This window comes from Bufo gargarizans, chromosome 6 (assembly GCF_014858855.1).
Source record: "Bufo gargarizans isolate SCDJY-AF-19 chromosome 6, ASM1485885v1, whole genome shotgun sequence".
NCBI classification, from domain to species: Eukaryota; Metazoa; Chordata; class Amphibia; order Anura; family Bufonidae; genus Bufo; species Bufo gargarizans.
In genome coordinates, this window is record NC_058085.1 from 253,369,661 (window position 1) to 253,395,900 (window position 26,240).

Consider the following 26,240-nt stretch of genomic DNA (forward strand, 5'->3'; position numbering starts at 1 on the left):
GATCGGTACTCTCCGCTGCCACCAATGATGGGGGGGGGGGGGAGGGGGATTTTAATTAGGGGGGGGGGGGGGGGGGGGAGAGGGGAGGCCGCACTGGTCATAATACTTGGAATCCGCACTGGCCACCAATAAATATAGAGGGAGGGGGAGGCCGCACTGGTCATATTTAATACTGGGGAGGGAGGGAGGCCGCACTGGTGATATTTAATACTGGGAATCTGCACTGGACACCGATGAATATAGAGGGAGGGGGGCCGCACTGGTTACAATTAATACTGGGGAGGAAGGGGGGGCCGCACTGGCCACCAATAAGTTAAATACAGGAGGGGGGGGGTCTGCCCCCTGCTGCCTGGCAGCATCTGCCAGGCAGCAGGGGGCAGTCATGTACACAGTTCTCAGTATATTCTAACTTTAAGCGTCCCCATCACCATGGGAACGATTCTGTGTTTAGAATATACTGTCGGATCTGAGTTTTCCGAAGTGAAAAATCAGATCTGAAATAAACAGTTATGCAAACGGATACGTTCTGAACGGATGCAAGCGTTTGCATTATAGGAGCGGATCCGTCTGTGCAGACACCAGACGGATCTGCTCCTAACGCAAGTGTGAAAGTAGCCTAAAGGATAAGTGTATATATTCCTATGCAGGGGCGTATCTATAGGGGAAGCAGGGGAAGCGGCTGTTTTGGGGCCCTGACCCAGAAGGGACCAATCCAGGAGGAGGATCTTTACTAGCCACAGGAGGGGGGCCCCATTCAAAATCTTGCTGTGGGGCCCAGTCATTTCTAGCTACGCCACTGTTCCTATGCACTGAGCCCCCCTCGTGATGGCTGCAGGCAGCCAGTTTTGTAATAGAAGGAAGGCAGATTTATCAATTATTTGTCAGTTGTCTGGTGTAAACTGTAGTGACGTGAGGAACCGCACTCAATCAAAATGTCTCTTGTGCCAATCAAGGGCTGTTTAGCCACTATCCAAGTAATGAAGTATGCAGATTATGTAAAATAAAGCTATCCTTTAATTGCAAAACCTCAACCTGAGTGCCTCAATACTTCATTATTTATCTGGTGTAAAGACATTGAGAAATGTGGTGGTCAGAATGAGCGCCATATTTATGAAGCACCTATTCTACTGTACGTTTTCCGACATAGAAATCAGATAAAATGGGTGAGGTGGAGGGCAACATTTTTATTGCAATTTTCTAAATTACAACTTCTTCCTTTTAATAAAAGTGTAAATCCATCAGAAATCTGCTCTGTTGCACTTTGAGTTGCCTGAGAGTGATTGTAGCATGCGTACTGGGAAACTTTGGTGGGGCATGGGGGACCCATATTAAGTTTTGCTATGGGGCCCTATGGGATCTGTGTACGTCCCTGATATGTAGAAAGAGAAAGTGAAACTGAGGGGGAAGTTTGTCTGACAGACGGAGCCTACAAGTGTATAGCTTAATTTCAGGATGCTGCCGAGTTCCTGCTGCTGTAAAATATCAGGAGCAATGGTTGAAAGCATGTTTGCAAATCATCACGCATCCCCTGCTGTACATGGTACCAGAAAAGCAGCAGCCGGTGGTCACGTCTCATGATGAAGAGTAAGAGGCGGTTGGTTCCCTATTAGGAAAGAGTGCAGAACATAACAGTTCAACCTATGAGAACAGTGGCACAAACACATGGTTACATAGTTAGCACATGCTTGGCCGGATCATTTAGGAATAGCAGCATGTCATCAGCAAAGCATGTCATTTTTACTTCCTTTTTTCCTATCTTTATTCTCTCATATACCTTTAATCTCAATAAATGTAGGGCCAATGGTTCCAATGCTATATCGAATAAAAGCGGTGACAGTGGGCACCCACTGCCTTGTCCCTTTCTGGAGCTAGATCGGAGCGGACAGGAACCCAGGGAGGCAATTTCTTACCTGCGGTGAGGTACATATGACTTGAACAAAGACTCAAAAGTCCTCCCTAATCCCCACACGGTCCAGAACCAGCCCCAGCCACTTCCAATTTACATTGTCAAAAGCTTTTTCGGCATCTATCGCCAAGAGTGCTTGGCCCCCTCCCTTCTCAATTCCTTTTCTTGCTACCCAATCTTGCACTGCCATTACAGTACGTATGGGAGAATGTCAGCCAATCTATTGGCCATTATTTTGGATTTAAGATGTTCAAGTCCTGATTTATCAGGGAAATCGGCCTATAGGAGCCAGGGTGGGTTAGATCCTTATCTGGCTTGGGCAGTAATTTAATGTGAGCCACCTTACCTGATGGCATTACCTTTTGACACTGCAGAATTAAATAGTTACATTAGGGTGGGGGTTATTTCTTTGCTAAGTCCCTTGTATAACTCAGCCGGGAATCCGTACGGACCCGATGCCTTCCCATTATGCAAAGATTTAATTGCTGACTGTATTTCCTGTTCAGTGATTTGGGCGTTCAGGATGGCAAGATCTTCCTCTGCTACCTGCGGTAGACATATGGCACCTAAAAAGGCTTTCCCTTTCTGCATATCATATGGGTCCTGTGTATATAATGCTTCATAATAACGTATAAATATTTGTAGTGTATCTCTAGGGTCATCTGTCATCCCTTCCATGCTTGATTTGAGTCTGGGTATAAGTTGTTGCGGTCTCCTACCTTTTGCCAGATTTATTGTCATACTTTAAAAAGGCTGCTGAGGTGTGGTCAGCGTATATCCTCTTTTCTTTCTCCGTATAATGGTCAAAATTATGTTTAGCTGTCACCCACCTAAGTTTGTTTTGTTCTGTGGGATTCTGGAAGAAGGCAGTGTAAAGACTCCTAAGAGTGGTTGTGGCATCTAGAAACTTAGTTCTCGCCTCTTTCTTATGAGCTGAAGTGTATGAAATGATGTGTCCTCTTGGTACCGCTTTTGCCGCACCCCAGAACAAAGCTGGCATCTCCCTATGTTGCCCATTAGTTTCCACATACTCCCACCACCAACCTAAACAGTCTACATCTGTGGCCAAATATCCAGATAACCGCTATATATAATCCTGGCCTTTGGGACCAATTTCCCTTAACTGTAGAATTACCGGCGCATGGTCAAAGATAACCATCTCCCCTATATCCACCTCATGAACTCTCTGCATCAGGTGATTAGATCCTAGGAAGTAATCGATTCTTGACCATGCTTGTTGAGAGTGAGAGAAGTGTGTAAATCTCCTTTCCATAGGGATGAAATACCGCCAAATGTCGATCAGCCCAGTGGCTTGCAAGAGTGTGTGAAGAAGGGGAGGCGTCTTATCTCCTACCTTTATGTCAGTTCTGGTTCTCTTTCTGTCCTCCGACACCTCATTTACTGTGTTTAGGTCTCCTCTCGCCAAGAGGAGTCCTTGTATCTCCAGCAGTATCTGCCCCTCTAGTGCATGAAAAAAGGGATTAGCATGCGCATTCAGTGCATATATGTTATAGAGTACCATTGGTCCTACCGGGGAAACCACTAGTCCGTTTTATAGTTCTGTAGTGGGCAGGATGTTCCATTCTGCAAAATGTGGAATGCACGCAGCCGGTATCCGTGTTTTGCGGATCCACAATTTGCGGACTGCAAAAATGGCAACGGCCGTGTGCATGAGCTCTAAGGGTGAGTACACACTGGTGGTACTGACATGAAAGTCATGGCTGCCTGAGCCTGATTGAGATTTTAAATTAAATTAACCCCTCAGACTCAGCAATTTTTATTGTTTCTTGATGTCCGCATTTCAAAAGCATTTTATTTTCTCGTGAACAACCACATGAGGGCTTATTGGCAATTTGTATTTTTTAATACCACCATTTTGGGGTACATTAAATGAATTGTATAAATTAGAAAATAGAGAATCAGTATGAAAAGACAACGCAATTCTGAAATCGTTATTGGGGGTTCACTTTCATTTTATTTTGCAGGTCCGTCCAATTTTAGGGTACTTTCACACTTGCGGCAGGACGGATCCGACAGGCTGTTCACCATGTCGGATCCGTCCTGCCGTTATTTCGCCGGACCGCCGCTCTGTCCCCATTGACTATAATGGGGACGGAGGCGTAGCTCCGGCGCATCGTGGCAGTGCATGGCGAAAGCCGCCGGACTAAAAAGTCGGACATGCAGAACTTTATAGTCCGGCGGCTTCCGCCGCGCACCGCTGTGCTGCGCCGGAGCTCTGCCCCTTCCCCATTATAGTCAATGGAGACGGAGCGGCGGTCCGGCGGCACGGCAAAAATAGCGGCAGAATGGATCCGACATGGTGAACAGCCTACGGATCCGTCCTGCCGCAAGTGTGAAAGTACCCTAAGAGATACCACATTTATATAATGTTTGTTATGTTTTACTCTTAAAAAAACTTCTAAAAAAGATTGTTTTGTGTCTCCATGTCATGACCTTTTCATCATTTTCTATTCAATTATTTGGGGGAGATGAGGTGACCAAAAATATTACAATTTTGACATTGTTTTTATGGGATGTTTTAATAGATTTGGTCATTGTGTATGCGGCAATACTAATTATGTATGCTGGGGATGAATTTTGTTGTCAGTATAAAACTGAGTCTGCTTATATAGCACCATTAGCCACCCAGTAGCCATTTGGCTCCAGGAGAAGTATATAGTGGGCTCAGCATGCATGTTGGTACTTGCATCCCTGGATCCGATGAAAGCTGTAATGGCACCGGACGGGGTTAAAAGCAGAGTGTGCCTGGCGTGCATGCTGTACCTGCGCTCCCTGGACTTTGTGTGGCTGTCATGGCCCATCACAGGTAGGAACTAGTGTTAGGGACCACTCATTAAGGTGACCTTGACGTGGTGAGTGGTTTATTACGCTTTGGCCAAAATGTACACCAATGCCTTATTCAACATCCAGCATAGAGGCAGGGCAGAGTGCTGGTTGCAGAGTGTGTTTATTTGACATTGCTACTGATAGAGAGGAGTTGTGAGCTGCATTGTGGTATTCATTTGGTGCTGCTGGGGAAATATTTTTTTATGGTGCTGCTGGGCTGACTTTTATGCTGCACTGCATTATCTGGCGCTGCTACTGAGGTATTTTGTGTTTATTTGGTGATGGCATGGGAGATATTTTATACTGCTCTGTAATATTCATTAGGTGCTACTGGGGAAATATTTTGTACTCCACTTTGGTATTTCTTTTTCACTGCTGGGGAGATTTGTGTTGCACTATGGTATTTTTTTTGTCACTTTTGAGGAGGTGTTTTGTGTTGCACTGTGGTATTTTTTTGCCGCTGCTATGGAGAGTGCTGTTATGTAGTATATATTTGGCACTTCTAGGGAAATTACATGTTAATACTTTATTACATATAACAGGTTACATGTTAACCCCTTTTTTAAATTGCATTCCAAGAGCTATAACTTTTTAGTTTTTTCGACAACGTACTTGTATGAGGTCTTATTTTTTTGCAGAACAAGTTATAGTTTTTAGTGCACCATTTTAAGTACATGTAATGATTGATTAAAGCAAGCTGTCTAGCTAAAAACCCCTTTGTTTATGTTAGTAAAAAGGCGTATTAGTGGTCACTAAGGGGTTAATACTATATCATACTACACAATACTTGATATTACTACATCATGTTCCAAATCATGTCAATGGTTTTGAATGGTCTGACGTGACACTTGGGTGCCTCTCACCTCCCTTAAATGTGCCTGGAGTTGTGTCGCATTCATCTTCCGATTCCGCAGTGGTCATCAGTGTGGGATGTAGCCAAAGGACATCCACTTATATGCCTTTCCGAGACTCAGTTGCAACCTGCTGATCACACTCTATGACACTCTAAGCTCAGTGGCCACTTCTGTCTGAGGTCATCCTACTTGAAACCTCGCAATGGCGAGGTACTGTTGATCAATTGTTAGGTGTCGTCTTGGTCTCATGATGTCAAAACGTGAACAGCATGATGAGGAGGACTGTTTAAATACCAGTTCTAATTGAATCAGGAAATTTATTTGGCGATTCATGGATCAAACACCTGTTGTGAATTTTGCCATTAAGCTCCTTGTTAGAGAACAGCAAGTTGTGCAAAAAGTACTGAAACATTGAACAGTTGGACATGTGCATTCAAAAGTTTAGAGAAGGTCCCATTACGTTCACCTGTAAAGGTTATAGCGCATTTTAGGTTCATCCTGAAATTTCACCCACAAGCCAAATATCCCTAACTTTTTTGAGTAGTGTAATAAGCCTTTATCATATCGTATTTGCCTGTGCAGTGAATCATTCACATATTGATGATCTTTCTTCAGTTTTCGAGATATAGCAATTGTTTTCATGCCCTTTGCAAGACATTGATCTATTTTGCGCGTTTTATCTTCTTTCACACGAGCGTCTGGATTCCTGTTGATATGCCATCAAGATTGTTATCAGTATTGCTTCAGTAATTCATCTGCTACGTATTTCAAATACTGATGGAAATGATACACCCATGTGAATAGCCCTATTCTTTAAAGCAGATTCCTGTACACAAAATACGCCCCATATAAGGATTGCAAATACACTCGTGTGAAAGAGGCCTTAAACCAGCATCACATATACCATGTTACATATTATTACTCTGTTATATTGCACTTTACATGGTATTATAATTTTGAATATTGCATGTTACAGTATTACTATATTACATTTTATTGCTATATCACATATTCCCAGCTACATTATTACTGTATATTACATGTTACATGTTATTATTGTATCACATATTTCATGTTAAATGCTGTTACTCTATCACATTTTCCACCTTATGTTTTTATTACGGTATATGACATTTTACATGTTACTAAATGTCCATTTACATAATTGCAGCTTACTTAGAATATAGTGTCAGCTTTTTCTTCTGAAAATCTCAGACTTCCCCATGTCATTTCCTCACATGTATCTATGACATATTACACAATGAATTTAAAGAGGATTCCCCTTGTATTGTGTAGTATGCTGTGTGATGTTTGGGTTGAGAGGAATGTGGTAAAACTATTTAGTTTCTGAAAGTATACACTGTCACATTGTGAAAATGCCACTCAACACTTTATTCACACAGACACCCTCATGCAATTTTACATCAAAGAGTAATTTTTTTCATAAAAATGATATCAAATGTTATATTAGTTGTTTAAAGTGTGACCCAAGCATAATGTTATACACACTGGTCAGTGTGCAGAGTTCACACATACCATTTAGGCCTGAATTTATATGCACGTATCCATTAAATGACCAAAACTGGAAAGACCAAAAATCTGGTCTTTTTTTGTTATGGAAAGTGAATGTGGATCCACTGTGCCAAGTAACTGGTTTGAATTTGGGCTAGTCCTGAGGGCATTATCCTAGGGATCCCCTGGTTTTCACTCTTTATACCCTATACAGGAATCTGGCCTTCACTGCAGGGAAACCACTAGGCTGCTACCTCTTGGAGTAGTCCTGTTATGGTTGGCTGCTGACTCACGTGGATTGGACAGGCAGGGGTTAGGGCTGTCAGAGTTTGTGTGACTCCGTGGAACAGTCCAAAGGTCAGGGCAGGTGGCACAGTACCAGTACGATGAACAGGTACAGGTCAAGTACATAGGCAGCCAAACAAATTACAGCTCTTTTGCCAGCTGTAGAAAGCTAGAGAGACCTGGCAGATCTATTGAGACATAATTGTTCAGGCAAGAAAGTGAGGAAACAACAGAGTTTATATAGCCCAAGCTGATGAGCAATAGGGAACAGCCTTGCAACAGCTGACAGAGCAAAAGGAGGTTAAGGCTAGGGCTACACGGTAACACTGGTCGCGACCGGGATTGCTGAGTAGCGGTGATCCCATAGAAATGAATGGCATTGCTGCGACAGTCCCAAGATATCCAGCCGTGTTGGATTTCTTGCGACTGCTGCGGTGATCCCATTAATTTCTATGGGATCACTGCTACTCAACGATCCTGGCCACGTCAGGTGTCGCCATGTAGCTCTAACCTAATGAGATAGGATGAACAATAGCTCTAATTCACACACAGGAAGACGGTGCCTGTGCGCATGGGTGAGCAGCAGCCATGAACCGCCATTGTAAAATTAAAACTTTTTATATTTTTTTGTCAAGACTAATCTTGTCAATGGCATCATTACAGATTTGTATCCTAAATGTCAGAGGGTTTAATACCCCAGAGAAGAGGTCCCAGATCCTCTATCACTTATGCATATAAAAAGATACAAGTAGTCTTGGTTATAGGAGGCTCATTTTAGGACAATCCACTCACCTGTTCTCCAACACAAATACTACACACAGTGATTTCATTGCTCTAATTCTGAAGCAAGATTTAAGGTAGTGAGTAGGGATGAGCGAACTCGAACTGTATAGTTCGGGTTCGTACCGAATTTTGGGGTGTCCGTGACACGGACCCGAACCCGGACATTTTCGTAAAAGTTCGGGTTCGGTGTTCGTCGCTTTCTTGGCGCTTTTGTGACGCTTTCTTGGCGCTTTTTGAAAGGCTGCAAAGCAGCCAATCAACAAGCGTCATACTACTTGCCCCAAGAGGCCGTCACAGCCATGCCTACTATTGGCATGGTTGTGATTGGCCAGAGCACCATGTGACCCAGCCTCTATTTAAGCTGGAGTCACATAGCGCCGCCCGTCACTCTGCTCTGATTAGCGTAGGGAGAGGTTGCGGCTGCGACAGTAGGGCGAGATTAGGCAGATTAACTCCTCCAAAGGACTTCACTTGATTAATCGATCGATCTGCAGCTGTGCATCATTGAGCTGCTGAAATTCAAATGCTCACTCACTGTTTTTAGGCTGCCCAGACCGTTTGTCAGTCACTTTTTTCTGGGGTGATCGGCGGCCATTTTGTGTCTTGTGCGGTGCTGCGACCAAGTGCATCCAAGCTGCGACCAAGTGCATTTAACCCTCAATGGTGTGGTTGTTTTTTGGCTAAAGCCTACATCAGGGTGAAGCTGTCACACCAAGTGCATTTAACCAGCAATAGTCTGTTTATTTTTTGGCCATATACTACATCAGGGGCAAGCTGCACCCGTCACCAAGTGCATTTAACCCTCAGTAGTGTGGTTCGTCAAGCTGTGACACCAAGTGCATTTAACCAGCAATAGTCTGTTCATTTTTTGGCCATATACTACATCAGGGGCAAGCTGCGCCCGTCACCAAGTGCATTTAACCCTCAGTAGTGTGGTTGGTCAAGCTATCACACCAAGTGCATTTAACCAGCAATAGTCTGTTCATTTTTTGGCCATATACTACATCAGGGGCAAGCTGCGCCTGTCACCAAGTGCATTTAACCAGCAATAGTGTGGTTATTTTTTGGCCATATCCCAGTCTAATTCTGTCACTAAATCCATACCGGTCACCCAGCGCCTAAATACTAGGCCTCAAATTTATATCCCGCTAAATCTCTCGTTACCGCTGTCCTGTTGTGGCTGGGAAAGTTATTTAGTGTCCGTCAAAGCACATTTTTTGTTCTGGGTTGAAGTACAATTCCCAATTTAGCAATTTCATAATTTAGTGGTTCCTGCTATATCAGAGCTATTTGAAATCTATCCCTAAAAGGGTATATAATATTCAAGGTGCACATAGGGTCATTCAGAATAACTTCACACACACGCTACTGTGCATTTCCAAGTCTAATTCTGTCGCTAAATCCATACCGGTCACCCAGCGCCTAAAGACTAGGCCTCAAATTTATATCCCGCTAAATCTCTCGTTACCGCTGTCCTGTTGTGGCTGGGAAATTTATAGCATATGGAAAGGGTATGCAATAAAGGTGTGGGACCTACCTCTGGGACCTGCACCTATCTTAGTTCACGGCCCACACCGCACACTTGTCTATGTTCACTTTGAGGGCCCGTTCTTGGGATAGGTGGGACCAGGACCTATCAGACATTTTTGGCATAAAAGGTCTTGCAACTTTTTTTTTTATGTCAGAAACTGGCAAAGGGCTGTTGCTCGCCCCCTTAATCACTAAGTGAAAAGAGAACAGAATAAACTATACAATCAGAATTAGTCTATAATAAGGTGATACGTAATAATGCTAATGCCTACGAGCCATACAGTGACGCTCCGGCCCTTCGTAACGTAAGGTCCGTATGAGGCCAGACACACACGAGAGTTCAATGCGATAAACTCGCAGCGTGTGTCAGTGAGAAGTCCAGTTCTGGCCTCCGGCCTCTGCTCCTGACAGGATCACACCACATTATTCTGATTTACGATGCTGTGTAACCCTTAGCCCCCTTTCACACGAGCGAGGATTCTGCACGGGTGCAATGCGTGATGCAAACGCGTCGAGTCCGCATGGAATCCGGGCCCATTCATTTCAAAGGGTCTGTGTACATAAGCGTTGGGTTTTCACGCATCACTTTTGCGTTGTGTGAAAATTGCAGCATGTTCTATATTCTGCTAATTTAACGCAACGCTGGCCCCATACAAGTGAATGGAGCTGTGTGAAAATCGCATCTGCAACCAAGTGCGGATGCGATTTTCATGGGTGGTTGCTAAGAAATGTTGTTGGTAAACATTCCGTTTTTATCACACACGTGCAAAACGCAGTAAATCGCATTGCACCCACGCAATAAAAACTGAACGCGATCGCAAACAAAACCGAATGGCTTTGTTTGCGAAATCGCGCAGTTTTCACTGAACGCTTCCGGACACGCTCGTCTGCAAGGGTCCTTTGAGTCCTGGAATGTATTGTATTAAACTGACAGCATTATGTCAGTGTAATTCAGTAGATTCCAGAACCCTCAGGGTTAGGCCTCATGCACACGACAGTTTTTTTTCACGGCCCGCAAAAACGGGGTCCGTGGGTCCGTGATCCGTGACCGTTTTTCCGTCCGTGGGTCTTCCTTGATTTTTGGAGGATCCACGGACATGAAAAAAAAGTCATTTTGGTGTCCGCCTGGCCGTGCGGAGCCAAACGGATCCGTCCTGAATTACAATGCAAGTCAATGGGGACGGATCCGTTTGATGTTGACACAATATGGTGCCATTTCAAACGGATCCGTCCCCATTGACTTTCAATGTAAAGTCTGGAGTTCTGTTATACCATCGGATTGGAGTTTTCTCCAATCCGATGGTATATTTTAACTTGTAGCGTCCCCATCACCATGGGAACGCCTCTATGTTAGAATATACTGTCGGATATGAGCTACATCGTGAAACTCATTTCCGACAGTATATTCTAACACAGAGGCGTTCCCATGGTGATGGAGACGCTTCAGGTTAGAATATACAAAAAAACTGTGTACATGACTGCCCCCTGCTGCCTGGCAGGTGCTGCCAGGCAGCAGGGGGCAGACCCCCCCCCCCTGTTTTTAACTCATTGGTGGCCAGTGGGCCCCCCCTCCCCTGTTGTTAACTCGTTGGTGGCCAGTGTGCGCACCCCCCTCCCTCCCTCTATTGTTTTAATACATTGGGGCCAGTGTGCGCGCGCCCCCCAACCCCCCCTCTATTATTTTAATACATTGGGGCCAGTGTGCGCGCGCCCCCCCAACCCCCCTCCCTCCCTCTCTCTATTGTTTTAATACATTGGGGCCAGTGTGCGCGCGCCCCCCCAACCCCCCCTCCCTCCCTCTCTCTATTGTTTTAATACATTGGGGCCAGTGTGCGCACCCCCACAACCCCCCCCCCCCTCCCTCCCTCTATTGTAATCATCATCGGTGGCAGCGGAGTAGAAGATTTTCATACTTACCTGCTTCTTGCTGCTGCGATGTCTGCGTCCGGCCGGGAGCTCCTCCTACTGGTAAGTGACAGCAATGCGCCGCACAGACCTGTCACTTACCAGTAGGAGGAGCTCCCGGCCGGACGCAGACATCGCAGCAGCAAGAAGCAGGTAAGTATGAAAATCTTCTACTCCGCTGCCACCGATGATGATTACAATAGAGGGAGGGAGGGGGGGGGGGGTTGGGGGGGTGCGCACACTGGCCCCAATGTATTAAAACAATAGAGGGAGGGAGGGGGGGTTGGGGGGGGGGGGGCGCGCACACTGGCCCCAATGTATTAAAACAATAGAGGGAGGGAGGGAGGGGGGTGCGCACACTGGCCACCAACGAGTTAACAACAGGGGAGGGGGGGGGCCGCACAATGATATTCAAACTGGGGAGGGGGGGGGGGTCTGCCCCCTGCTGCCTGGCAGCCCTGATCTCTTACAGGGGGATATGATGGGGTTAATTGTACTATCATATCCCCCTGTAAGAGATCGGGTGCTGCCAGGCAGCAGGGGGCAGTCTTGTACAAAGTTTGCAGTGTATTCTAACTAGAAGCGTCCCCATCACCATGGGAACGCTTCTGTGTTAGAATATACTGTCGGAAATGAGTTTTCACGAAGTGAAAACTTAGATCAGAAAAAGCTTTTATGCAGACGGATCTTCGGATCCGTCTGTATGAAACTAAAACCTACGGCCACGGATCACGGACACGGATGCCAATCTTGTGTGCATCCGTGTTCTTTCACGGACCCATTGACTTGAATGGGCCCGTGAACCGTTGGCCGTGAAAAAAATAGGACAGGTCATATTTTTTTCACGGCCAGGAAACACGGCTCACGGATGCGGCTGCCAAACGGTGCATTTTCCGATTTTTCCACGGACCCATTGAAAGTCAATGGGTCCGTGAAAAAAAACGGAAAACGGCACAACGGCCACGGATGCACACAACGGTCGTGTGCATGAGGCCTTACAGAGCATAGGTATAATGCTGTGCGATCCTGTTAGAGGAGCAGGGGCCAGATCTGGCTGGGAGTTTATCGCATTGAACTCGCTCGGATGTCTGGCCTTAGAACGCTCGTTCTTGATAATTGGCTTGTTCGACAGAGCAGCTGATCAGCCGACAATCTAGCGAACGATCATTTCAGAATGAAAGATGTCCGATTATCAGCAGCGAGTCTCACTGCGTAATCTATCAATAATCAACAGAACTGAATGGGGAAGGAACGCCTGCGGTAGCGATCATTCCTCCCACATTCAGTTTGGATCGGCCAGCATAATCAGGCCAATGTAAACAAGCACCAATAGATGTGTCACCAGCCATTGGCACCCACACTACCTGATCAGCCAGTGTAACAGGACCGACTGTGAGCTGCCCAGCAATGCCAAGCTTTGCCTATTCTCTTCCAACAGCAACAGCTCTGTATCCCCCAAAAAATAAAGTGTCCACATGACAGCCCACATGCACCGTGACAACAATCAATTCGGCTTAACACTATAAAATGTTGTCTAAAGATAATGGAGGAACCCTGCAGCCTGTGACAGGAAGGACTCCGGCAATAATCAGAGTCATGTCCTGAATTTATAAGCCTCGGGATTACTTCCCCAAATACACACATGGCATGGGGCGGCAGAGACGTTACTACCCGATGCAGTTAAAGGGGTTATCTGACCCCTACAATGCCCCCCAAATGCCAGGATCTCTCATACAGAGATAGAATCGACCAGGGTGAAAGGGAGTGGGTTAAGTATAACCTGTATGAGGGGCCTGGGCATTTTGGGGGCATTATAGGGGTTGGAGAACCCCTTGTCTGGTGGCTGTGACATGAATGGTACACTAGAGCAGAGTGACCCCAGAACAGGTGACATCCATACCTGCTTGACATCTCTGTGGTCAGGGAGTGTGGCCTGCGGCGTATACATGTCAGATCTCCGACACAATCCAGTCACATGTCCTGCGGGAGCAAAGAGGACACTTAAGATGGGGGCTCTGAACCCTAAAAGTCAGCGACACCCCACAGCAACCTCCACACCCAGGGGCACCCCGCCTCCCAACAGAAAATACGCGCAGCAACCCCTCCCCCCCAACACCAAACACACACACAGACACCCCCAAACAGTCAGCGACACCCCACAACCGCCCCACACCCGGAACACCCTAATACCTTACATTTATCTAGGAGATATAACAATAAAACATCACATATGGCGGACCACTGACAATAAGGAGGCAGAGCGGGGCCCCATGTCCTCTACCTGAGGGGCCACACAGACCACAGACGCTCCGCGGACTCCAGGGAGAAAATAACAAATTTCCGGTCACGTGTACCGCTGTCAGTGACGACTCCAGTAGGGCGGGGCTATCATGTCACATGACCGGTTAGAGCCTGCAGTGGTCACGTGCGCTGTGGGAACCAGCGGGTTGTGATGAATACTGAGGCGAAAGGCATTTTATATTGGGGAATGGCGGAGTGTGGGAGACTGTGGCCGCCGAGAAGCAAATAGAGGAGCTTTTTATAGGGAGCCTGTGTCCACAGGTCACAGTGTACTGACAGAATATACTGACAGAACATAGGAGCCTGTGCCCACAAGTCATTGTACTGACAGAACATAGGAGCCTGTGCCCACAAGACATTGTACTGACAGAATATAGGAGCCTTCTATAGCCAGCCTGTGCCCACAGGTCACAGTGTACTGACAGAACATAGGAGCCTTCTATAGCCAGCCTGTGCCCACAAGTCACAGTGTACTGACAGAATATAGGAGCCTTCTATAGCCAGCCTGTGCCCACAAGTCACAGTGTACTGACAGAATATAGGAGCCTTCTATAGGGAGCCTGTGCCCACAAGTCATTGTACTGACAGAACATAGGAGCCTTCTATAGCCAGCCTGTGCCCACAGGTCACAGTGTACTGACTGAATATAGGAGCCTTCTATAGCCAGCCTGTGCCCACAGGTCACAGTGTACTGACAGAACATAGGAGCCTTCTATAGCCAGCCTGCAGAACATAGGAGCCTTCTATAGCCAGCCTGTGCCCACAGGTCACAGTGTACTGACTGAATATACTGACAGAATATAGGAGCCTGTGCCCACAGGTCACAGTGTACTGACTGAATATACTGACAGAATATAGGAGCCTTCTATAGGGAGCCTGTGCCCACAAGTCATTGTACTGACAGAATATAGGAGCCTTCTATAGCCAGCCTGTGCCCACAGGTCACAGTGTACTGACTGAATATAGGAGCCTTCTATAGCCAGCCTGTGCCCACAGGTCACAGTGTACTGACAGAACATAGGAGCCTTCTATAGGGAGCCTGCGCCCACAAGTCATTGTACTGACAGAATATAGGAGCCTTCTATAGGGAGCCTGTGCCCACAAGTCATTGTACTGACAGAATATAGGAGCCTTCTATAGCCAGCCTGTGCCCACAGGTCACAGTGTACTGACTGAATATAGGAGCCTTCTATAGCCAGCCTGTGCCCACAGGTCACAGTGTACTGACTGAATATACTGACAGAATATAGGAGCCTGTGCCCACAGGTCACAGTGTCGGCGCCTTCTATACTGGCTGGTGACAGAATATAGGAGCTGTTGTCATACCAGGCCACGGCTCTAACTCCGCCCAAAGCATACACTCACCCAGTGTCCTTAACCCTTTACTGACACAAAGATTTTATGCTCCCTGCCTTCCCGGAGCCATAACTTTTTTATTTTTCTGTTCACATATCCATATGAGGGCTTGTATTTTGCGACATAAGTTGAACTTTCTAATGGCATACTATGTAGTGGGGAGCAGGAAAAAAAAAATCCAAATAGGGTGGAATAAAAAAAAAAAACGCAATTCTGACAGTTTTACAGCATTTTAATACAGGGAAAAAAACTTTTGAAAACATTTCTTCCTTGTATTGCCATATTCTAACTTTTATAAAATATAGTTATGTCTACTGAGATGTGGTTCATAGAGCGCCCTCACGCTGTGCACAGCCAAGGACCAGGAAGCGGTGAGTACAGAGCCGTCAACCGGTACTAATGTGCGCCTCCATAATGGAAGCACTCGTTAGTGAAAGGAGCTCCTGGTTTGTCTGTGGGTGAATCACCGGCCGGACAACCACTGAAGACCAATACACGTTGATAGGTATAAAATGGTTGCTCCTTTATTTAGACATCGTAGACAATTTATAGCTTCAAACCGCAAATTAACATAGATCTGCCCTACGGTTTGTCCAATCAGGTAGCGAATTTCCAAGGACATCTTTATTCAAACAAAGTAAAAAAAGTCATGGTAATTCTTAGAAACAAGGTACATATGTGACGCACTTATTATTCTTAGAATTTAGATATCTAACCACCATGTTTGTCGACCTTCGCTTTGTTCAAATATTTCGCGGAATTATCTTGGTTTATTTCGTACCAACATTTACCTGATAGAACGTCCTTCACTTTATCTAAACCCAATGTGAACGTCAATATACAAACCCATATTGCAGTAAGTGTAAAATATATGTCTAATGCACATGTTAGATATATGCTTACAAAGGTATATATGCGTATATATATGTTTCTGCAGCTATGATGTCATGCATTCAGCAATTCTCTTTCCAGGTACCTTCATCACAAATGTGGCATTCTTTTGCAAAGCTTGCATATCTCTTTCTAGCCATGCGGTTTTGAGCTTCAGACAGCTATTTCCTGTTAGCTTGTGTTACTAGATATGGTGTTATAAGAGTATAGAATATTTCCTTTAAAGAAGAACTCTGTATACATTAATACAAGCACATAAGGCTGAATATATATATACATGTATGTGTGGATACAGACATGATTTTCTTACAATCCCCTCTTTGATCATATGGAATTCCCATTCCATATGATCATTCCTTATACCACACACCAGTTCCCTTTTTAAGGGTGACATATTCACCTGAATCATCTGGTGGTTTCTTACGCTTTATCAATTGAGAGGTCTTTCCTATTCCCCATATTGTGAACTTTATAAGACAATATATAAGGAGTAGGAATACCAAAGTCATCAAAATAACAATGCCTGCCTTTTTGAAGAAGTTGAAAATTCCGGAAAAGATACCTCCTGCCCAATCTCCTAATGAGTCAAAAGGGTTCCATGACCCTGGCATATTATGTAATGCCCCTTGTAATCTCTCCCTCTCCTCTTGATGACTGTTGATTATATCATAGTAATCTGGTACCTCAATGTCCTTTGTGTCTTTGGTGAAGTTGGAGAAATAAATGCAACAGATTTGTTTGTTTTCTGTTTGATCACATAGTCCAGTGACTGCCATCATCAGTCTCTCCTGTCTCTGCCTAATCACTTCCTGTTCCATCCTTATTTTTCTCATTTCTTCATTTATCATCCCCAGGTCTTTTGTGGTGATATTAACCCATCCCTCGACCAATTCCTGGAAGGCATCTAATCTTACTAGTGCCATTGCAGTTCCTGTCGGGCCTAAGATGCTCATGTAAAATTTCTCCCATGTGCTCGTCAGTGCCCTCTTTTTCCTGTGTGTGTTATGGAAAATGAGCACCCCATGGGCTGGTCCCATCTGTACTTCTTTTCCTGATTGTGCACTCATGTATGGGAAGAGTTGGACCAGAGTGCACCAACCTGTTGAGCTAGGATCTTTAGGAAAAGGGATTGTAGTATGGCACCATAATCCACAACACACTACCCAGCCCTTTGGTAGACGAGGTGCTGGAACATCACTGAAGGTATTTTGCCCACTTCTTAGCCCCATTAGACACATCCATTGAACTATGTTAATAGGGTCAGTACTTCCATACCTAATGTCCGTTTTGTTTACTCGCTTCAACCAAGAGGTTAATGGGTCTTGATTGACCTGGGGCTTATAAGCTGGACATTCTGTAAGATTGTACTGAAACATTCTCTCTATTCTTTCATCAGCATCGGCCATGGCGACTGTATTGAGCCCTTTTATGTCCACTGTTTGATTTGTAATATAGCTTTCTATGTCCAACAGTGTGAAGTTAACATCTGTGTCTGCACAGAATCTAGCATTAGCAAAATATTTAACATCCCTAGAATAATGACCATTTAAAAAACAAAAGTTTGGAGGCTCAGAATACCCTTGTATCAAGAATGGTTTGTTAGTTGTTGTGATTTGTACTGTCTCTAGATCTGTTAGGTTGATAAGGGAGGGAAGGCGCATAGGTTTTGCTAGCATTGGATAAATGTGCTCCCCTGAATGCATGTGTGAACAAACCCAACAGTCTCCTTTTCCCTCTGACTGTTGTTTACCAAATTCATGCATTAGTAGGAAATGATGTGGCACCTTACTTGGGTCTGGCCAGTTTAATGGTTCTACCTTCTCATTTGGGAGAGATGGTGTGTCTATTACCTTCTCTTTAAAAGTTGTCTTGGAGAGGAGACTTTTTTTCTGAGTTCTTTGTCTTTTTAATTCCTGTATTTTCCTCCTAGTGGCTTTATCGATTGGATTGGGTGATAGACACATGGAGGTATTCTTTGGGGATGCCCTGATAATTACGATTATAGCGTCTATTTTACATACCCCTTCCTTTTTCTGCTCATGCCAACCTACAATTTTATTCAACATTGATTGTGACAATTTATTTTCTCCTTTAGTACAACAGGCCATTCTTTTGTAATTGGACCTATTATATATATATATAGACCTTTTTGTTCTCTCACGTAAGGTTTCATTCACTTGTATTGGTGTGTGTGTCATAAATGCTTTCATGGTTATCACTACCATACCATAGAAAATTGCGAGGATACATACAATTGCCAAACAGTACAACAGAGATGATGGACACTTAGTGATTCCGATCCTGCGACTTGCTTTTGTTCCAGTGTCTATATCAAAAGTATGAGTTTCTTTTTCCTCTATTTCTTCAGAAAAAGATGTTGTGGAACAAGGAGACTGGGGTGGTCTGGGAAGTTTTCTTTTAGGGGGTTTTTCCTTGACAACCCTGCTCCTGTCATCCCATGTCAGTACCCTCCGGAAGTAGAAAGGATTTATCCATTGTCTCCCACCATCTGACAGTTTCATTCTCTGAACCATCTGCTTACTAAACGGTTCAGGAAAGTTTTGATCCTTTAAGTCCTCTGTCTCTAGTTCATTGGTATACTCCCTGAACATAAATTCTTCCTCATACAAGTCCTGCATAGTCTTTGGATCCTCTGGACAAAGTGGTTTAGGATAGCCTCTTAGCCATCGCTCATATCTATTTTGCAGGCTTGGGGGTATGATCAAAGTCATCTCCTTTGAAGGCATCTTGTCTGAAGGACTCATGCTTGTCCGGGGAATTCCTTCAGGACTCCTTCCGGTGTCTTCTTGAGCCGGCTGGCGTGTATCCACTGTGGACTCTGGTCAGTAAGGACAGCCGTTCGAGCAACTCTTAGAACCTCAAATGGACCTTGGTATATTGGACCAGTCTTGTGGCGGACAGCCAGTTGTTTCACCAGAACCTTGTCTCCGGGCAAGAATGGATGAGTTGGGTCTGTGGAAAGAGGAGGAAAGGTGACAGCAACCTTATCATGATTTTCCGAGAGTATACCTACCAAATGTTTCACGTACTGCTCCTGCAAGGCAAAAACGTTACTGTCAATATCTGGTTCCTCACGGGTATTAGGGGGTCTACCGAATAACACCTCATAAGGTGACAACCCTGTCTGTTTATTTGGTGTCGTTCTTATTTGGTAGAGAATGGCGGGTAGAAATTTCAGCCAATCCTTCAATGTTCCTGAAGTGGCCTTTTTTAACCTATCCTTAATGGTTCGGTTCATTCTTTCCACGACTCCTGCACTTTGTGGGTGATAGACTATATTGAGCTTCCACTGGAAACCCAGAATCTTCGTCAGTTCTTGTATTAGTTTGGACTGGAAAGCAGGTCCCTGATCTGAATGAATTACCCGAGGGAGTCCATACACTGAAATCCATTGATTTATCAATGCCCTAGCTGTCACACCAGCTGTTTCTCCTGAAGTAGGTACGGCTACACACCATCCGGAGAACCTACAGACTATTACAAGGAGATATCTTATATTCCCGGGTTGCTTTGGCATATGTGTGTAATCTATCTGCAAATCTTGCAGAGGGCCTGTAGGGGGTGGTAGATTCCCATGTCTTCCGTGTGCTTTTCCTTGAACATTGTTCTGTGCACAAGTCATGCATGAGTCGACCAGATCGTCTATCAATCTCTGCAATTGGTGTGTACAGAACAGTGACTTGTAATGTTCTGATATGTATTGTTTTCCCAAATGTCCAGGACCATGAAGATAGGATATTAGGAGTGGTGCTGATGCAGTGGGAACCCCCAATATCCGATCTTTTGTCCACATACCTGTACCTGTCATCTGCAGTCCCTGAGACTTCCAGTACTTGATATCCTCACTGGTAGACTGCTTCTGTAGTTGATATACTACTGACACCCAGTTTTCACTTTCAAAATCTGTCATGAATAATAACTTGCTTTCCCTTCTCGTGTCTCTCTTGGCTGCCATTTTCGCTGCTCTGTCTGCTAAGTTGTTTCCCATAGCTTGATAATCTCCTTTTGCAGAGTGTCCTTTCACTTTTATCACACTTATAGCTTCTGGTAGTTGAATTGCACGTAGCAAGTGATCTATGTACTTCTGATTCGCTATCTGCTTCCCATCTGCTGAGATATATCCCCTATTTTTCCATATTAATGCATAATCATGCACTGTTCCAAATGCATAGCTACTGTCAGTATAAATATTCACTTTGTGTCCTGCGAATATTTCACAGGCTCTTGTGAGCGCTACCAGCTCAGCTTGTTGTGCCGAAGTTGTGACAATTGGTTCAGCTTCTATCACTTGATCTGGGAGCATGACCACAGCGTAACCTGTTTGATATGTCCTGTCATCTGGTCTTGTGCATGATCCATCCACAAAAACGTCTATACTGTCAGTCTGTGGCGTGTCCTTTAAATCTTTCCTAGGTGTTGTGCATGACAAGATCACTTCATCACATCTGTGTTCAGGTATTGGGTCTACTTGTTCGTCAGAACCTTCACACTTAAGTCTCAAAAGTGTATGCAAAAATCTTATCACTGGTGAGGTGTCTGGACATGTCTTTATCACCAGGTTTGCCGTACTGAGTAATATGGTCTCATATCCGGACAGTCTCTGAGCTGTCATGTGTTGTGTGGTCATGTTTTGAAGGAGGGACAAAACTGTATGAGTGGTGAAAAGTTCCATTACATTCCCATGGACTATCTTAGTAGCATCTTTTACTGACATGGCCGCGGCTGCTAATGCTTGGAGACAGTGAGGCATTCCAAGAACTACAGGAGGCAATTTTCTCGATAGGTATGAAACTGGCCTGTTTCTTCCCCCATGTGTCTGTGTCAAAACCGCTGCATAGGTTTCTCCCGATACCACACAGTATAATTGGAATGGTTTTCCATAATCTGCCAGGGCCAAGGCTGGGGCTTGGGTCAGGGACCGAATCAATCTCTCAAAGGCTTCTACTCTGTCCTCTGTCCACTCCACTACCTTTGGTGCTTCTGTGAGTGTAGTTTTTCTTAGGATTGAATCCCAGTGGGAGCAATCAGGGATCCACTGCCTACAATACACTATTGACCCTAGAAAGGACAGCATTGTAGCTTTGTCCCCTGGCCTGCTTAGGGAGGTCACTGCCTTGACTCTAGCGGGTGAGATCTTTCTCTCTCCTGCCTCTATTATGCACCCCAGATACTCTACCTGGGTACTTGCATATTGGATTTTCTTCTTCGAGGCCAGGTGTCCTTTGCTTGCCAAGTGGTCTAATAAACTCCGTGAATCTATTTCGCAGGCTTCTAACTCCGAATTGGAGAGTAAAAGGTCATCTGTGTACTGTATTAAGGTGGATCCCCTCTTTGGTTCCCAATCTTCCAATGTAGCCTTTAATACAATAGAAAAGGCTGCTGGACTATCCCCAAAACCTTGTGGGAGACGGGTCCAAGTCACCTGACCATCATCAGCCCATTGAAAAGCAAAAAGACTTTGTGCATCCCAAGCCACTGGTATGGAAAAGAACGCATTACTGAGGTCAACTACAGTGTAGTATTTGGATCCCGCAGGAATGGCCCCAAACACAGCTGTAAGGTCTGCCACCAAGGGGGGAAGTGGGATAATTGCCTTGTTTACCTTCCTTAGATCCTGTACTAATCTCCACGTGCCATTATTTTTTTTTACGGGATTTATCGGTGTATTCCAGGGACTGACAATTTTCCTAAGAATTCCCATCTGTAAGTATTTCTCAATTTGCGGCCTTATACCCTCTAACTTTTCCTCACTCAATGGGTATTGTTTCTGAAAGGTTGGCATAACCCCCTCCTTCAAACAGGGCCGGTAGGGCTCACAGTTAATCGTTCCTACTGAGTCTTTACATTTTGCCCAAATTGGATGATTTTCCAGGGACATTGGTAGGCTTAAAAAGAACCCATTCATGTCACGTCTTTTTGGGTTTGTCAGGTCACATTTCATTGAGGTCGCTGTCAGTCTTCCCTTTTTGTCAAAGACTAATGAAATCTGTAATGCTGCCATTAGATCCCTTCCTAATAGGCAAACGGGGCATTCTAGCAGGACTGCAAAAGACATGTGCGTCACCAGTTCCCCCGTAAGAGTACAAACCGGGAGCGGTGCTGTCACCTTATGTATCACTGTCGTCCCATTGATACCCATAGAACTTCCTTCGGTGCATTTGTCATTAATGAAGTCTATTTTGTTTACGCTTGAAGTCGTTGCTCCGGTGTCAAGCAATAAATTAACTGTAATACCATCAATTTGCAGTATTACTTGTGGTAAAACTTGCCAATCAGTTGGAACAAAATGCATAATGAAGGACGGGACTCGTTCTGGGCACCCCTAATAGTGATTGTTCCCCCGTGGGGACGGGCGTTCATGCTCAGACCACCTCCGTAAATCTGATTGCAGATTGGGTTGTCTACTTCCCCCATCCTGTGCTGGCCAGTGTATGTTAATAAGATCTCCCTGGGGTTGTCTTCTTGCCATATCTTGCTGTCTTTCCTGTTGTCTGGGTCCCCCTCGGTAGTCTGAGGCGCCTCTCCCTCTGTATCCTCTCCTATCTTCATCTCTCACCTTTGGACATTCCCGCCTCCAGTGACCTAGACTCCCACAAATGAAACAGCCCTGTTTCTGATTCCTTTCTACTCTTCCCGGGTAGTTTGCCTGGCCCCTACTTCTCGGACCCCTTCCATTATCCCTTCCCCGGGAGAAACCTGACATCATCATGTAATTGCTTTCCCCACCTGACAATATAGACTCCTGTTGTATGTCCTGCTGCATTAACAATGGGAATACTCCTCCCTTTTGATTGAAAACACCAGAGGCTGAGCGTTTTGCTATGTCTTCCATAAATTCTGTCACCGATTGAGTAAGCCATTCGTTATTCACTAATTTTATTAGCTGCGTTGTCTTAGGGTCCCCATTATTCATACATGTAGTCTTGAACAATTCAGGTGCATTCATCCCTGTACTACTGTAGAGATCCAACAGTCTCTTACAGAAACTATAAAAATCCTCTTTCGGCTCTTGTTTTGTATTTAGCATTGTGTGTAAGCCTGAATCTCCTTTGTATCTTTTCATCCATTCTACTCCTATCTTATCCCAAAACTTTTTCCAAACATTGGGGCGGCTAACTTCCTGTCCTGCATCCCTAACTTCCTTTTCTGATGCCTTTTTTATCTCGTCTGCATCGATTTGGGAGCCAGTGTCTGGGTCTATGGCTGAGAGTATTATCTGAATATCCTCCATTGTTAATTGGCTCCCTGCAGTATACTTCTGCAGAAACATAGCTGCTGCTCTAGGGTCCTTTTTTGGATTGGGACACATATCCTTCAGTTCTTTCATTAATCCTAAAGGAAGAGGGATATGGACTTCAGTGTCACCTACAGTGATCATGGGGAGCTGTAGTTGTGTGCCTTTCTTATCCCCTTCCTCAGGTGTTATAGCGAGTTTGGAAAATTTGTCTGCCAGGGGTTGTATCACTCCAGTTACTCTAGGGGTGGAGGTTGCCAGGGGCGTTCCATGTTCTAAACTGTCTGCCTCTATCTGTGTTTCAGTTCTCCTACCGTATTCTTCCTGAGCTCTGGTTTCCCAGTCCTTTTTTACCCTCCGGTACTCCTGTCTTAGTTTTTCTATCTCGGTCAGCAGCTGGTCCTTTTTTGTTAGTCACTGCTCTGGTTTTCCCACATTCTCCTCCCAGAATGCCCTTCAATTCATCCATCCTTTCCTCACTAGGAAGGTCAGTATCATCTGGGTTCTCGTGATTATACACGACGGGAAGGAAACCCTGAAGGGGAAGTTGTTTAATGTAGACTATGTCTATCTTTAGTTTATCCCTCAGTTGTGTCAACTCCTGTACATAAATGTCCATACTTTTTCTATATTCCTTCCTCCTTTCCTGAGCCTCTTTGACTTGTGGAGCCACATCTTTTTGTTCCCTAAGTGCTGCTGCCACTATAACTGCAGTACTCAAAAGGGAATCTCTATCTCCCAAATCCGGGTACAGTCCGGTTCTCTTTTGGTTTTCACCAGAAAATAATAATAATTCTGGTGCGGTTGCTTGTTTTGGACAGGGGACCTTATCATAAGGGTCTTGTAGCATGTCCTCCGTAGAGACAGCTGGGAGTGGTGCCTTTTCTGGTTCTAATACCGTCACGTCATATGCCGGTGGTTTATCTGGTAAGGAGGGCAGAATTTCTGACCATGGAACTTCTTCCTTTTTACTCACTGTCCCCTTATCCTGTTTTAAGTATATGTGATGGGTTGGTGGAAATCTCTTCCTATACTCTTTTAATGCTTTCTCCCATTTTTTAAAACATGTTTTCATATAATTTTCATCCCAGGCACCGGCTGGATAGTTATATTTAGGGTGAAGCCCCACCATTTTTTTAACCTCCTCCCAGTCCCCTTCATTGCGAGGACCTACATTGCTGATCTGCGTAATACACAGTTGCTGACTACGGTCACAGATATTTGCCCAAAATGGATCAGTTGCACTAATCCCACAGGTGCCTGACACAAAATGTAACGGTGTGGGTCTGGTCTCTGGCTCACCATCCAGATCCTTTCCCACGCTGTTACCCATAATGCTTAATGCAATTGACAATAAACTCTATATATATATATTTGAGCAGCAAACAGTGAGGTGGAAATAGCAGCGTAAAAATAGCAGCAAGTAATTGTGTTAGTATTGTTGAGGATCAATTAAGCCAGCACAATCAGATCTTCCACCAGTACAATATTCTTATCACACGTGTAGAATTCTAATATGGGCAACACCATTTATGGACTTAATAGACTGCAGTAATCAATGTCACCTTCCAAGTTATAACCGTACAGTTATGTTCTATAAACAATTCACTCCACAGACAATCCTAGTGAGTTAGAAACCAACATCTGCATTGAGATGTATGCGTTTCCCTCACTTTTTCCTTTGTATCATATGTATTCCTTTACATATATTCCTGGTACCTTGTTTCCTTGTTTCACATAAATCCAGAGTTATCCTTCCTGTAACTCAATAAACCGTCAAGTGAGACTAATTCCCACTTGTAAAATCCCTGCCAACGTCCGAAGAGACTAATTCTACATTCGGAAAATTCCCTGCCATCAATATGATGTATGTTCCTGGAACAACATCCCCTGCCAACCACTGTGCCTATAGGAGACGCCGCTCCTATCAGGATACGCAGAACACTGAGTGCTGCCTCGTGTCTGTCCCACAGTCATATGAACACTAAACTAACCTATCAACTAACCTGCCATCCAGTATACATTAGATATTCACCGTATCCAGGAGAGAAACATTCCAACCAACACAAATAGTGGCAGAAATTATTACTCACCTGGATAGTCAGTGAACCATCCTCTGCTACCAATTGAAAGGAGCTCCTGGTTTGTCTGTGGGTGATTCACCCACAGACAAACCAGGAGCTCCTTTCAGTTAGTATTCACCCCATAAGGTGCAGGGATGTTTTTCCCCCCACTGTGTCTTATGGGGCGAAAAATTACGGTATATGCTGTGTTGTTCAGTTTATCTACAGTATGTAGCCTGCTCACATACCAGAAACAGTCAAATAACATATATGGCACAATACAGTACTACATAAATGTTAGAGATTTGCAAAGTAATTAGTAAAATCAGCTTTAAGACTGCAAATATGCAAGCGACTGGGTGTTGATTTCAGCAACTTTTTCGTTAAGAAACTGAAGAAAAGAAAATTGAATATTAAAGGGACACTGACAGGCCCAATAAGCATATTTAGATATATACAGACGTGGACAAAATTGTTGGTACCCTTTGGTCAATGAAAGAAAAAGTCACAATGGTCACAGAAATAACTTTAATCTGACAAAAGTAATAATAAATTAAAATTCTATAAATGTTAACCAATGAAAGTCAGACATTGTTTTTCAACCATGCTTCAACAGAATTATGTAAAAAAATAAACTCATGAAACAGGCATGGACAAAAATGATGGTACCCCTAGAAAACACAGAACATAATGTGACCAAAGGGACATGTTAATTCAAGGTGTGTCCACTAATTAGCATCACAGGTGTCTAC

The 26,240-nt window shown here is 44.6% G+C and overlaps 1 long non-coding RNA gene across 1 annotated transcript; it reads right to left on the reverse strand.

The window, feature by feature from the left end:
• Positions 1 to 5,264: 5,264 nt before the first annotated feature.
• LOC122941085 lies at positions 5,265 to 13,988 on the reverse strand. Its single transcript, XR_006390414.1, has 3 exons — positions 13,904 to 13,988; positions 13,523 to 13,602; positions 5,265 to 6,313 (listed from the first exon to the last, which is right to left on the reverse strand). It is a non-coding gene; the product is annotated as an uncharacterized LOC122941085 (long non-coding RNA).
• Positions 13,989 to 26,240: the final 12,252 nt, after the last annotated feature.